Genomic DNA, 12,959 nt, shown 5'->3' on the forward strand with positions numbered 1-12,959 from the left:
AAGGCCTCCATTTGCTTTCCCATCTGTGCCACCCCCCACAAGCAAATCTCCGCCATCTTCCTCTGCCTCCTTTCCTGCTCAAGGGTGAAGTTAGCTCACATCCTGGTCTGCAAACTCCATCCTCCTGCAACTGGCCCTGGAAGGCTGCAGCTGCTTTTTTCGACACTTGCAACTGAGTCTACCGCTCACAAAAAAATAAAATAAAGGGCGGGGAGAAGAAACCACAGCAGAGGGTGCACCCAGGTTCTCAGGTCTTGGTGCCAGATGGTGTCATTAATGAGAGTCTGAGGGAGATGCAGCCCCACTCGGGGCTTTATGGCTTCAGGAAACTCCTTATTCAGTTCCTAAGAAGATCACCTCCATTTTTTTTAAGCAGTGCAGTAAATGGGATTAAGTTGAGCCACGATCACAGTGTTTACCTGCAGCTGATAAGCCTGCATAGCTATTCAGACCTGGTCCAAGGGATTGATTAGGATACTCATTCAAAGGAAAGAATATTTGTGTGCAGAAGGTTAGGAACAAAATAGTTTCCAGGGATAAGATCTGCTTGCATTTTTCAGTAATCAAAAAAAGAAAAAACTGGGCGCCTGGGTGGCTCAGTCGTTAAGCATCTGCCTTCGGCTCAGGTCATGATCCCAGGGTCCTGGGATCGAGCCCCGCATCGGGCTCCCTGCCCCACGGGAAGCCTGCTTCTCCCTCTCCCACTCCCCCTGCTTGTGTTCCCTCTCTCGCTGTGACTCTCTCTGTCAAATAAATAAATAAACAAATCTTAAAAAAAAAAAGAGAAAACTGAATAGATCTCGAGTTTCTTTTCTATTCATTGGAAACTGAGAGGAGGATGAGGAACCCAACCTCAAGGAACTCATGGTCAAGTTGACCCTCTGATTATCAGTTTATCAAATGCCCTTGCCTCCTAGCTCATTTACTTACACGTTCCTTAAACAACGTGACCTGGAGAATTACCCATTCGTTACCAGCTGGTATCAGGGTGTCTATATAGCATTTTCATTCTATTCAAGACACTATCTCCCTCAAGTGGAATGGACTTCGTTTCTCATTATTGAACAGTTCATTTCTTCTTTGCTCTTTTCACTGACTCAGTCTAAGCCAACCCCCTAAAATTGTTTTTACTTTGCCTTGTGAAGAAAGAAACGTCATGTCCTTATGCTATGTTAGCATTTGGAGAAATGCCTACACAATCTCTAATTTCTCGAAATGAGCAATTCTAAGATTCAGTCCCTATGTAAGTGCACTGAAGAGAAATGCGTGTTCATGATCCGATCACCTTCCTTATCTTCTTTGTCCAACCCAGCAGCGTGGAGCTGGAGACCTGCGTAGCGCAGCGTGAAATGCTTCTCCCAGGAAGAGCATGGCTCGGAGAGCTGGCACCTGTGAGCACATGTGATAGTATCAGAAATCTGCCCCTGGACTTCACACCCTGCCTCAAGAGCCTGCCAGTGGAGGTAGGAAGGAAGGTGTACTGCTCACAACAGGGCCGGCATAACAGAAGCTGTTGAGGAAGCACTTCCTTTGTGCCCAACAATGGGCTGAGCATGCCTCATCCATCTTCTTGCTCTCACACCAGCTCAGGCTGCCAGTGGAGCCAAAGTCTTTGGTCCTATCAAAGGAAGACTGGATTTTTTCGGAGATGAGTCTGAGCAAGGGACTATACAAGTTTTCCATCTGGACCGTTTTGTTGTCAAACTGGCAGGGCTGTGAGACTCTGCAAGACTGCCCGGGCACACTCCCTCTCCAATGGAACCCAGCTCCACCGTTTTCAGAATCCTCACAATGTTTGCCATCAGCACTGCTCAATCTTCATTTTTCTGGAGATAACTCTTCCAGTCTTTGAAATCAAATGACCCAAAGCAGGCTGGAATTATTCGGGGAAGCCAGGAGTTAAGCACCCGTCCACAACGATGGAGGTTTCTCCTCAGGGGGGACAACAGGTAGACCCCTGTTCTACAACCTCACCTTTAGTCAGAGTGGCTGAATACATTTGTAAATCTGAGTCCCTTCCTTAAGTTTTTTTGTAATGAGTTTGTAATTTCCCTTCTCAAAATGGAAACTTATTTGGAAATCCTTCGCTCATTTAAAAACTTTTTGACAGTACAACTACATATAAATAATATGTCATGTGGGAAAGATTGCATTCGTGATCTGCCTTTCTATGAACTCAACTTATTCCTTTCAAAAAGATAAACTTTGACTTTATATAACAACAACAAAAATTGGTGAGAATGTTCTTCTTAGTCACTTTTGTGAGATCTGTACATATTAAGGATATTTGCCATCCGTCTGCATATTATATTTATCGGTTTTCTCCCCCTCTCTCAGCCTTAGTCTGTAAGGTGTACAGTATCAGCACATAGCTGTATTTTTGGTCTATTCTTTGTGCGTGGTGGACATGAAGTGTCCAGCAAATGGAGAGTAATTAGAAACTCTAAAGGTGGGACGCCTGGGTGGCTCAGTCCGTTAAGCGTCAGCCTTTGGCTCGGGTCATGGTCCCAGGGTCCTGGGATCAAGCCCCGCACTGGGCTCCCTGCTCGGCGGGAAGCCTGCTTCTCCTTCTCCCTCTGCCTGCCACTCCCCCTGCTTGTGCGCTCTCTCTGTCTGACAAATAAATAAATAAACTCTTGGAGAAAAAAAAAGAAACTCTAAAGGCATATCATCTCACATTCTGCAGCCTATCTGATAACTCTAATCTTACCTCCGTAGGTTTATTTTCAGAAGCCAAGGAAAAATACTTGCATTAAAAGCCCAATCATAAACACCCACTCTCATCTCCAGATAGCACAGAATATTCTAGAACAAGGATTCCTGTTTCCTGACTCTTAGCAGAGCCCTACCTGCTTTGGGATTGAGAGAGAAGGTCTACAGAGAGCCCCTAAGTCATTTATTAAAATCTTGAGCTGAGACAGTCCTTTGTAGGAGAAAACTCAGCTGATTATAACTGCATGCTTGGGAGCTGGACTGTGGCTTGGCAAGACCCAAGTCCATTTGCTGGCTGTGTGATCTTGGACAAGTTGTTAACCTCCCTATCAGCCCTTTGGTGCCTTCCTTTGTAAAATTCCTCTGTAAAATATAGATGCACTTTAGTAGAGTGTTGAGAACATAAGTGCTCAATAAATCTAGCTGTTATTGTTATCGTGATGATTACAACACCACCCACGTCATGTAAACAGCAAGTCAAGTTTTGGAGGCTGTGTAATGATGCTATTCCTCAGGCTCATCCAGTTTCCTACCAATTGAGTCTACACCTTTGCTTCTCCCTTCTATAAAACACTGGGATGATCATGGTAAATAAAATGCTTTTGTGTTTCTAAAGCCTGATCACACTCATTTTCTCATTCAATCTCCACAATAACTCTGTTAAAGTAAATGAGAAAGACCTTGTTGTCTCCATTTTATAGGTAAGGGACTGACCGCAAAGAGAGGTCAGGTGCCTTGCCCAAACTGATAAAAAGTAGAATGGGATTCAAAGCAATATCCCTTTCACTGTGTCTCTGGGATGAGTAGAAGGGGCCTTAGCACAAAGGGTCATCCACCTGGTTCTAGCTCCCGGCCTCCATGTTCCCTGGTCTTTGCCAGTGGTCAAGTTTTGCTGCCATCCCTGGGAGTATGAAGACAGGGAGCATTTCTCTTCCACCTCCTGGCATTCTGGATCCCCAATCTGCTGCCTTAGCTCTGAAACTTCAGGATATCATGCCCACAGTTGTACCAGCAGGTGTTAGTAGGAGGCATCTGGCTGGGGCTAGACACACTGTTTCTATACATACAAACCCTCCTAAATAATATCTTTATCTACTTTAAATATCAACATGCTCACCAAAGGCAGCTTTGAAAAGACAATTGTCACAAGGAAGCATCAGGCTGGAATAGATGAATAAATGTTGGAGGGGGAGGGCTGTTTCTGTTCTATGAAAGGCCAAAGGCTCCAGCTTCCAGGCAGCTAGGCTGGACCCTGGGCACTCAGGCAATGGATTTAATCACTTTGCATCCTTTTGCATGAGCAACTGCTGTTGTGGGACCATCCCCTTCTGCTCTAGTCCACAAAGGGGGGAAGGGCTTTCCTAAAATCCCTGGCCTAGGGCAACTGAAAATTATAGAACCAACCTTGGCTGTACACCAGAATCATAGATGGAATTTTTAATAAACACTGATGCCCAGACCAATTAAATCAGAATCTCTGAGCCTGAGATCCAGCCATCAGTTTTTTAATATAGCCATATTGATATACATTGTATTATATACATTGTATAATTGACATACAATGAACTGCACGTAGTTAAACAATTTGAGGAGTTTTGACATAAATGTATATATCTTGACCCATCATTGCAATCAAGTAAAGTTCCTTCACACCCTTTGTAATCCTTCCCTACCTCCCCCACTCCCACCACCAGGCAAACGTTGATTAGCTTTCTGTTGCTATAAATGAATTTCTATTTCCTAGAATTTTACATATATGGAATCATATAATACATTCCTTTTCTTTTATCTGGCTTCATTAGCTCAAAATTACTTTGAGATTTACCCATGTGGTTATGTATCAATTCCTTTTTATTGCTGAGCAGTATTCCACTGTGGGATATACCACAGCTTGTTGATCTATTCACCTGTCAGCAAACATCTGAGTTGTTTCCAGTTTGGAACTATTACAAATAAAGTTATTCTGAACACATATGTGCAAATCTTTGTCTGGTTGTAGGCTTTCTTTTTTCTTGGAAAACAGCTCAGAGTGGAATGACTGAATCATGTGGCAGGTCTATGTTTAGTGTTGTTTTTTTTTTAAAGATTTTATTTTATTTTTTGACAGAGAGTGAGACAGGGAACACAGCAGGGGGAATGGTAGAGGGAGAAGTAGGCTTCCCACGGAGCAAAGAGCCCGATGTGGGCCTCGATCCCAGGACCCTGGGATCATGACCTGAGCCGAAGGCAGACGCTTAACCACTGAGCCACCCAGGCGTCCCTATGTTTAGTGTTTTAAGAGGCTGCTAAACAGCTTTACAAAGTGGCTGGACCATTTTACATTTCCACCAGCACAACAGGAGAGTTCCAGTGGCTCCATATCCTCTCCATTCTGGTGGGTGTAGGTATGTGATACATCTCACCAGAAATTTAATTTGCACTTCCCCAATGACTGATGATGTTGAGCATCTTTTCATGGGCTTCCCCGCCCCCTACTTTGACATTATGTATATCTTTTTTGGTGAAGTTTCAGTTCAGATCTTTAGGGATGGGACCTAAATGTCAATTAAAAATAAATAAAATCTGACTGGTGATTCTAAATGTCTAGCCAGGATCAAGCACTACTGTCTTAACTGGAAAGTTGAGTGCAAACCTCTCATTTAATCATGTGGGGACTGAAATTTAGAAAGAGATTGGGTTACTTGTAGAGGAAAACGAAATCACCCTTAACATGATTGTGGCCACTAGGGAGCAATTCTTCACTAACTACCTCATTTCCATTAAGTTGGACAATGTATCTATGTGAGCTAAGACTTACTGTGTTCAGACCTACTGGTCCAGGTCTCAACCTGATCATTCACCATTTCACTCACTTATCTGAGTATTTGTTCTATAATAAAAATTTGAAGGACATGACTAATTTTGAATTTGTGACAATATTATGACTATGGTGACATAGAAGGGAAAATGGTCTCAGGGCTTTCACATATAGTGCGGACTATACAACTCTAGATGGTTCCATTCACATAGACTATGGTGTGAAAGGCATTCCCAGAATTGTTCAGTGCACAATCTGTACAACCCTATAGGGTGACCCTGAACAACCTTAAACTCTAAGATCTGGATCTCACCTTTAACTGTGCAATCATAGGAGAGTCTGTTGAATCTCTGAATTTTGGGTTGAAATCTATAAAATTGGGATAATTTGTGCTCACAGCATAGATATGAATGAAATGAGGCCATGTTAGGTATTAGCAAACCCAAGTGGCTATGGGAGCTAAGCAAGTAATTTAAATGAGTAAAGAGGGTCAGGTCAGAGAGGTGATAAAGACATGAAAGGGATCATGACAAACTATCTACTCAGCTCTAGCTGATTATAGTCTTGTAAAAATGCTGGCACATGGTGACCAGAGCTTCTGTTTCATAAAAGAAGTCAAAAACCAAAATATCTATGGTCAAATGTAGTCCACTGATGAATGTGAAAGGGCTCTCTGAATTATGTCCCCTTATGTATTTATAGGGCATCATTATATGATGCTTAACTCAAGCTGTGGGGCAGTCTGTGAGCGAGTATCATAGATGTTTAGCTTGCACCCCCCCTCTCGCCATAGAGCCAAGCGAACCTAGGAAACCAGGTCATGATTCAAAGTTTGTCTGGTTGGAATGGGATTGAAAAAAGAGGTGTTGGGTAAGTTGAGGCTTAATGGCATTAAGCTAAAATAACCTGATGCATTCATTTCACAGGGCAGGTGATGGATTTGGATTTGGAACTACTCCAGGTGCACGTTGCCAAGTCTTCCTCTCTCGTGCATAGTACTCATATGGGCATGGTCAGTGTCTGTCACAGTGACCCTTTCTTTCTCTGCCATTCTATGGTTGATCAATTCCTTCTCTGCTGGAAACACCTTTTCTCTATATGTCTTAATGCACTCAATTGGATTATAAAGTTATGGTGCAAGGGAGTGGCTCCCAGTGACTTGCACCAACTCTGGAGCGCTGATCATATGCATCTCTTCCCCATTCTGCTTTCAGTGATGTCACACTGGCAGCTTGAAATTAGCCACAATGCGTATTTATACTAAAGAAATTGGCAAATGTTACAAATCAGGTTTATCCCTTCCACCCCCAGAAAGCTGGTTGTTCGACACTAACCAGCACACCCCTGGTTATGAATGTCATAGGTCCTGCTGCTTCTTACCTTTTCCATGTATGTTTCTACTTTGATCTCTTATGGGCCGATCTTCTACTTGACATGTAGAGAGCAATTTACTAGCATTATTTCCAAGATCTTACAGGGGACCTTACTTTGGCCCCAGCCCTCCCATTAAAGGGCTCGCCTGAGCCAGGCTCTGGCCCCATGGGAAGCTGGTCTAAGACAGGCTCCTCCTGACCCTCTGCACAGAGGCACCTGACCATAACCCTCACCTATCAGAATAATTCCTGTGTAGGCATTGCTCCAGCTGGTGGGAAGGATTTCATGAGATCACTTATTCTAATCAGCTAGTATTGACACAGTGTGCTAACTCTTCTCAGATTCTGTATTTTTATAGGAAACGGAGACAGCCCAAGGGAAGAGAATCAAGGGACGACGTCCCCCCCACCCCTGATAGCATTGCAGGCTGCTGGGGACTTATTTGCGATTGAGGAGCTTTATGACATTTCTTACATGTTCTCAGGTTGGCTACCAACTGAGAGTAACCCCGCCAATTAATTTTGTGAGTCTGGAAGAAGAAATGCTAACAATAGTAATAATAATAACAACGATGAAGAGATGATGGTTCACTATCCTTCCCGGTAATGTCCCAGGGAATTTCTATGACTTTTGGTAACCTTCAAATAGAAGAGATAAACTAATAAAACTTGATTGGGAATCTCTGTTTATCAGTGATAGAAAATCCCTGTTGAAAAGCAAAGATTTATTACCTGCAATTTGGCGAGGCCCTAAAGATGGTCCTGCCCCTCCCTTCTCCTTTTGCAATGACATCCAGAAAAAGTACAGTTATTCCGGGGAAGTGAATTCGGGTCTCCCGGGTCCCCTTTGACCAGCCTGCTTCTTCCTCACTTCTGGAACTCCCACTTCCCTGAACGTTTACTTCTGGATGCAGTGAACAGGATACACCTGGATCTGCCTAATTAACAAATATCTTAGGGAAATACACACTTGAGAGAACCTCCAGACACACAATCCTGGAAACTGCTGCCTGGTGTTCTTGGGGACAGGTGACTCAGTGGCAGGCCAGGGCTGGCCCTCAGTTTGTAGGCTGCTCTGGGTGGCTTCTGTCCATTCTCAGAGGCTCCCCTGTGGCTCTTCACTCTCTGGCATATTTCTTTTCATCAGCTCTATTGTTATATGACTCAAAGAGTGTCATCTTTTCAATACCTAATATCCCAGGGACTCAACTGACTCATACCTGAGGGATAGGCATGAGGTGTGTGCCAAGCATCTACTGAAGATGGGATTTATTGATTTTGAGAAAATAGACTTAAGGAAAGATAAGAGGCAGAATTCTGAGGACCTTAAATCCAGAGCCTTCCAAGGGCATTATGTTCAACATGTTCTGCCAAACCTAGTCTTTGGCTAAACCACTATACTTTCTAGATAACTGCTTTAATTTTCATTTATATCTACTCATGTTTTAAAATATGAACCATGCATCAATTTTGGAGGAAATAGAACCAACCTGGAGCCTCCCATAATAATAAATCTTTATCTGATACTTTATAATTTACAAAGCTGATAATCTCATTTGATCCTTACAGAAACCCTCTGAGGTTGATACTTTTATTTGGAGACTTTCCCAAAAATGTCATAGGAACACAAAGATTTGAACCCAGGTCTATAGAATCCAGAGTATAGGCTAAAAAACAAACAAAACAAAACAAAACACAAAAACTCCAACCTCATGCCATAGCTCTTTGTAGAAGCACTTTAGTGCAGAACTCATAGCAAATTTGATCTTGAACTCCTTTTCCCTTCCAAAGATGCCCCAAATTCTGGGAGCTCTTGTTAGGACATGGCCTTTCTTATAACAGAGTTCCAGATCAGAGTAGTATTATTCAATATAGTGCTGCACGCAACTTCTCTCTACACCCACAAAGTAAAAAAATAAAAAATAAAAAAATGTTTTTTTATGGAATATTGATCCATCTTAATGAGTGTGCCCTTTTCCTACCCAAAAAAGAATCAAATACTCCCTAAGACGACAGCAGCCCTAGACTCCTACCTTGAAAATCTAGTTAACTGTGGGTGTACCTGCCAATACTCTAGTCTACACAATGTCTGGGAAAGTTGGATGAATCCCTGTAGGTGAAAATACTTCTGCAAACTCTAGGGTTCTGGTAGGTGGATCCACCATTTTCAGATGAAAAAGAAGCCAGTAAACTTTTTCAGATGGGCGAGGCATATGCAAAATTATACATTTAAGAATGGCTTACTGACATGGATGAGAATCCTAAAGAGTGCTGGTTCAAGGCATCACCCTGCTCCACCACCAAATTATTGTATTTATTTTCAAGGCCCTTTTCATTAAGCATAAATTCCATTTTTCTATACTTTTAAAGTCATGTAAGTTTAACTCTGGTCGGTTGCATGAGCCAAAATCCCCTTGTTACCCTTGTAAACTTCTCCCCCATTAGCCAGGAGCCTTCTGGTGTGCTCAGGAAGTAGGGCTCCTCCTGCTGGGACTGTCTGAGCAGCTCTCCCGAGGGAAGGAGGCTCTGGGTTGGAAAAGTGATCTTTCAGGAGATAGGAATATCTCAAGAGAAAAAGAAGCAAGACTGGTCCTGCAGGGTCAAGTCTTAGAAACCCAGAAAGCACTTAATATGTGTATCAGTGGGAGCAGGAGGCAGAGAAGGATGGAGAGATGCCCAGCTAGGTCGCCAAGAGGAGGAGTGGAACTTACCAGTGAAAAGGGTAGTTCAGGAGCCAAGTCTACAAGCCAGTATGACTCTTTTTTAATGTTTGAACCAGAGTGATCCATTAAGTGGGCCAACTCAGGACACAAAAAATAAGTAGATCTCTTATAATTTCTTAATTAATCATCAAAATTATATTTTGGGTCATCTGATTAGTATGGGTTCTTCTTTATAGAAATAATCTCTTATTTTGAAAGGTATTATGCTATCTTCAGAGATAGCATGCAGTTTCATTATCATACTCAAGCCTCCAAAGTCCAAGCATGCTGTCAGCGTCTGCTTTGGATGTAGGTATTGAAGATCAGTTCGTCTTTGGGCTTTACTTCATGATGTCTTAACTCACAAGAGGCTGAAGAATAAAGAGGAATGACTATTTACAGTAAGGGCCATCATCCTTTCCAGCCACTAAAATGTACATACTCTCTGTCTAGTTACCTCTCTTCCAATAACAGGTTCTTGGGAAGCTGAGTCTGTTATAAAACCATGGACTCAGCAAGGAAGGGGCCTGGAAGGAAAACTCCTCTCCTCCAGCGACCAGAAATGCTCATGCCACAAATAGTCCTAAAATTTGTATGGAACCAGAAAAGACGCTGAATAGCCAGAGGAATGTTGAAAAAGAAAAGCAAAGCTGGCAGCATCACAATTCTGGACTTCAAGCTCTATTACAAAGCTGTCATCATCAAGACAGTATGGTACTGGCACAAAAACAGACACATAGATCAATGGAACAGAATAGAGAGCCCAGAAATGGACCCTCAACTCTATGGTCAACTCATCTTTGACAAAGCAGGAATGAATGTCCAATGGAAAAAAGACAGTCTCTTCAACAAATGGTGTTGGGAAAATTGGACAGCCACATACAGAAGAATGAAACTGGACCATTTCCTTATACCACACACGAAAATAGACTCAAAATGGATGAAAGACCTAAATGTGAGACAGGAGTTCATAAAAATCCTAAAGGAGAACACAGGCAGCAACCTCTTCGACCTCAGCCGCAGCAACTTCTTCCTAGAAACATCACCAAAGGCAAGGGAAGCAAGGGCAAAAATGAACTATTGGGACTTCATCAAGATAAGAAGCTTTTGCACAGTAAAAGAAACAGTCAACAAAACCAAAGACAACCAACAGGATGGGAGAAGATATTTGCAAATGACATATCAGATAAAGGGCTAGTATCCAAAATCTATAAAGAATTTCTTAAACTCAACACCCAAAGAACAAATGATCCAATCAAGAAATGGGCAGAAGACATGAACAGACATTTTTCCAAAGAAGACATCCAAATGGCTAACAGACACATGAAAAAGTGCTCAACATTGCTCGGCATCAGGGAAATCCAAATCGAAACCTCAATGAGATACCACCTCACACCAGTCAGAATGGCTAAAATTAACAAGTCAGGAAACGACAGATGTTGGCGGGGATGCGGAGAAAGGGGAACCTCCTACACTATTGGTGGGAATGCAAGCTGGTGCAGCCACTCTGGAAAACAGTATGGAGGTTCTTCAAAAATTTGAAAATAGAGCTACCATATGATCCAGCAATTGCACACTTTGGGTATTTACCCCAAAGATACAAATGTAGGGATCCGAAGGGGTACCTGCACCCTAATGTTTATAGCAGCAATGTCCACAATAGCCAAACCATGGAAAGAGCCAAGATGTCCATCGACAGATGAATGGATAAAGAAGAGGTGGTATATATATATATATACAATGGAATATTATGCAGCCATCAAAAGGAATGAAATCTTGCCATTTGCAATGATGTGCATGGAACTGGAGGGTATTATGCTGAGCTAAACAAGTCAATCAGAGAAAGACATGTATTATATGACCTCACTGATATGAGGAATTCTTAATCTCAGGAAACAAACTGAGGGTTGCTGGAGTGGTGGGGGGTGGGAGGGATGGGGTGGCTGGGTGATAGACATTGGGGAGGGTATGTGCTATGGTGAGCACTGTGAACTGTGTAAGACTGTTGAATCACAGACCTGTATTTCTGAAACAAATAATACATTATATGTTAAAAAAAAAAAAAGATTGCAGGAAGGGAAAAATGAAGGGGGGGAAATCGGAGGGGGAGATGAACCATGAGAGACTATGGACTCTGAGAAACAAACTGAGGGTTCTAGAGATGAGGGGTATGGGGGCATGGGTTAGCCTGGTGATGGGTATTAAAGAGGGCACATACTGCATGGAGCACAGGGTGTTATACGTAAACAATGAATCATGGAACACTGCATCAAAAACTAATGATGTAATATATGGTGATTAACATAACATTAAAAAAAACGCTCACGCCCTGCTTCCTGAATAGTGCTGGCAACCTGCCAGGTCCTGGTCCCTCCCTCACCTCCTTCTTCAGATACTCTGACACCACTGATGGGGCTCTGGACTCCTTCATTTCTGTTCAGCTCCCAGACTGTACTTTAACTCCAGCCTTTCCAGCTCTGATCTAGAACTATGCTGACTTCTAAGGCAGCTTCTGGCAACTTCCAGCTAATTTCATCCAAGATGCATGGGTTATTACCAACAATAGCTATATCAACAAGAATTAACCTTTATTGAGCACTTACCATATGACAGCCATGTAACGAATCTTCATTTTCTTCATTAACTCACTGAATTCCCATAACAACCCTCTGAGGTTGGTACTAATAATTAGCCCCATTTCACAGATGAGGAAGCTGAGGATTTGGATGGTAACTTGTCCAATACCACATAGTCATTAAATGGTGAGGCCATTTAGGATTCCTTCATGGATTCTGAATCACATAAAATTATAGGGCTTGAGCCTAAGTAATTTTGACTCCAGAGCATGGGCTCAACCACTAGGCAAGACTCCCTCCAGAAGTGACCTTGACCCACCTCCCCAGAACATCTCACTGTGGACTCCTATACACCAAACACAGCCAATGATTGCGATGGTCATGAGGGCTTTCTTTGTTGAAATTTAAGCTTAACAATAATTGGTTTGGAGTGTAGTTATTAGAAAGCAAGCCATGATCTGGGGGAAAATACCTACAGAAAGAGATGGGGAGAAGTCTTGAAAACCCAAGTTAAGCAGTCCACGCTGTATGTCTCCTGGTGTAATATTTTGAAAACACACGTATTACGTGGTGAGCTTAGGTGAAATGCTGAAGACACAGAATCACACCTAAGACCCTGCCCAATTGGAAGACAGCCAAGAATTACCTGCACCCCAGATGGGGCGTCCTACAAAGGCCACAGAGAAGACCGGTTCCCCTCAGAGACTGCTACTTATTTCCCACATTGTGGGGGTTTCCTAATGAATAAACCAATAAATAAGTGTCTTTGAATGAATAAACCAATAAATAAGTGTCTTTA

Source organism: Zalophus californianus, chromosome 11, assembly GCF_009762305.2.
Source record: "Zalophus californianus isolate mZalCal1 chromosome 11, mZalCal1.pri.v2, whole genome shotgun sequence".
NCBI lineage: Eukaryota > Metazoa > Chordata > Mammalia > Carnivora > Otariidae > Zalophus > Zalophus californianus.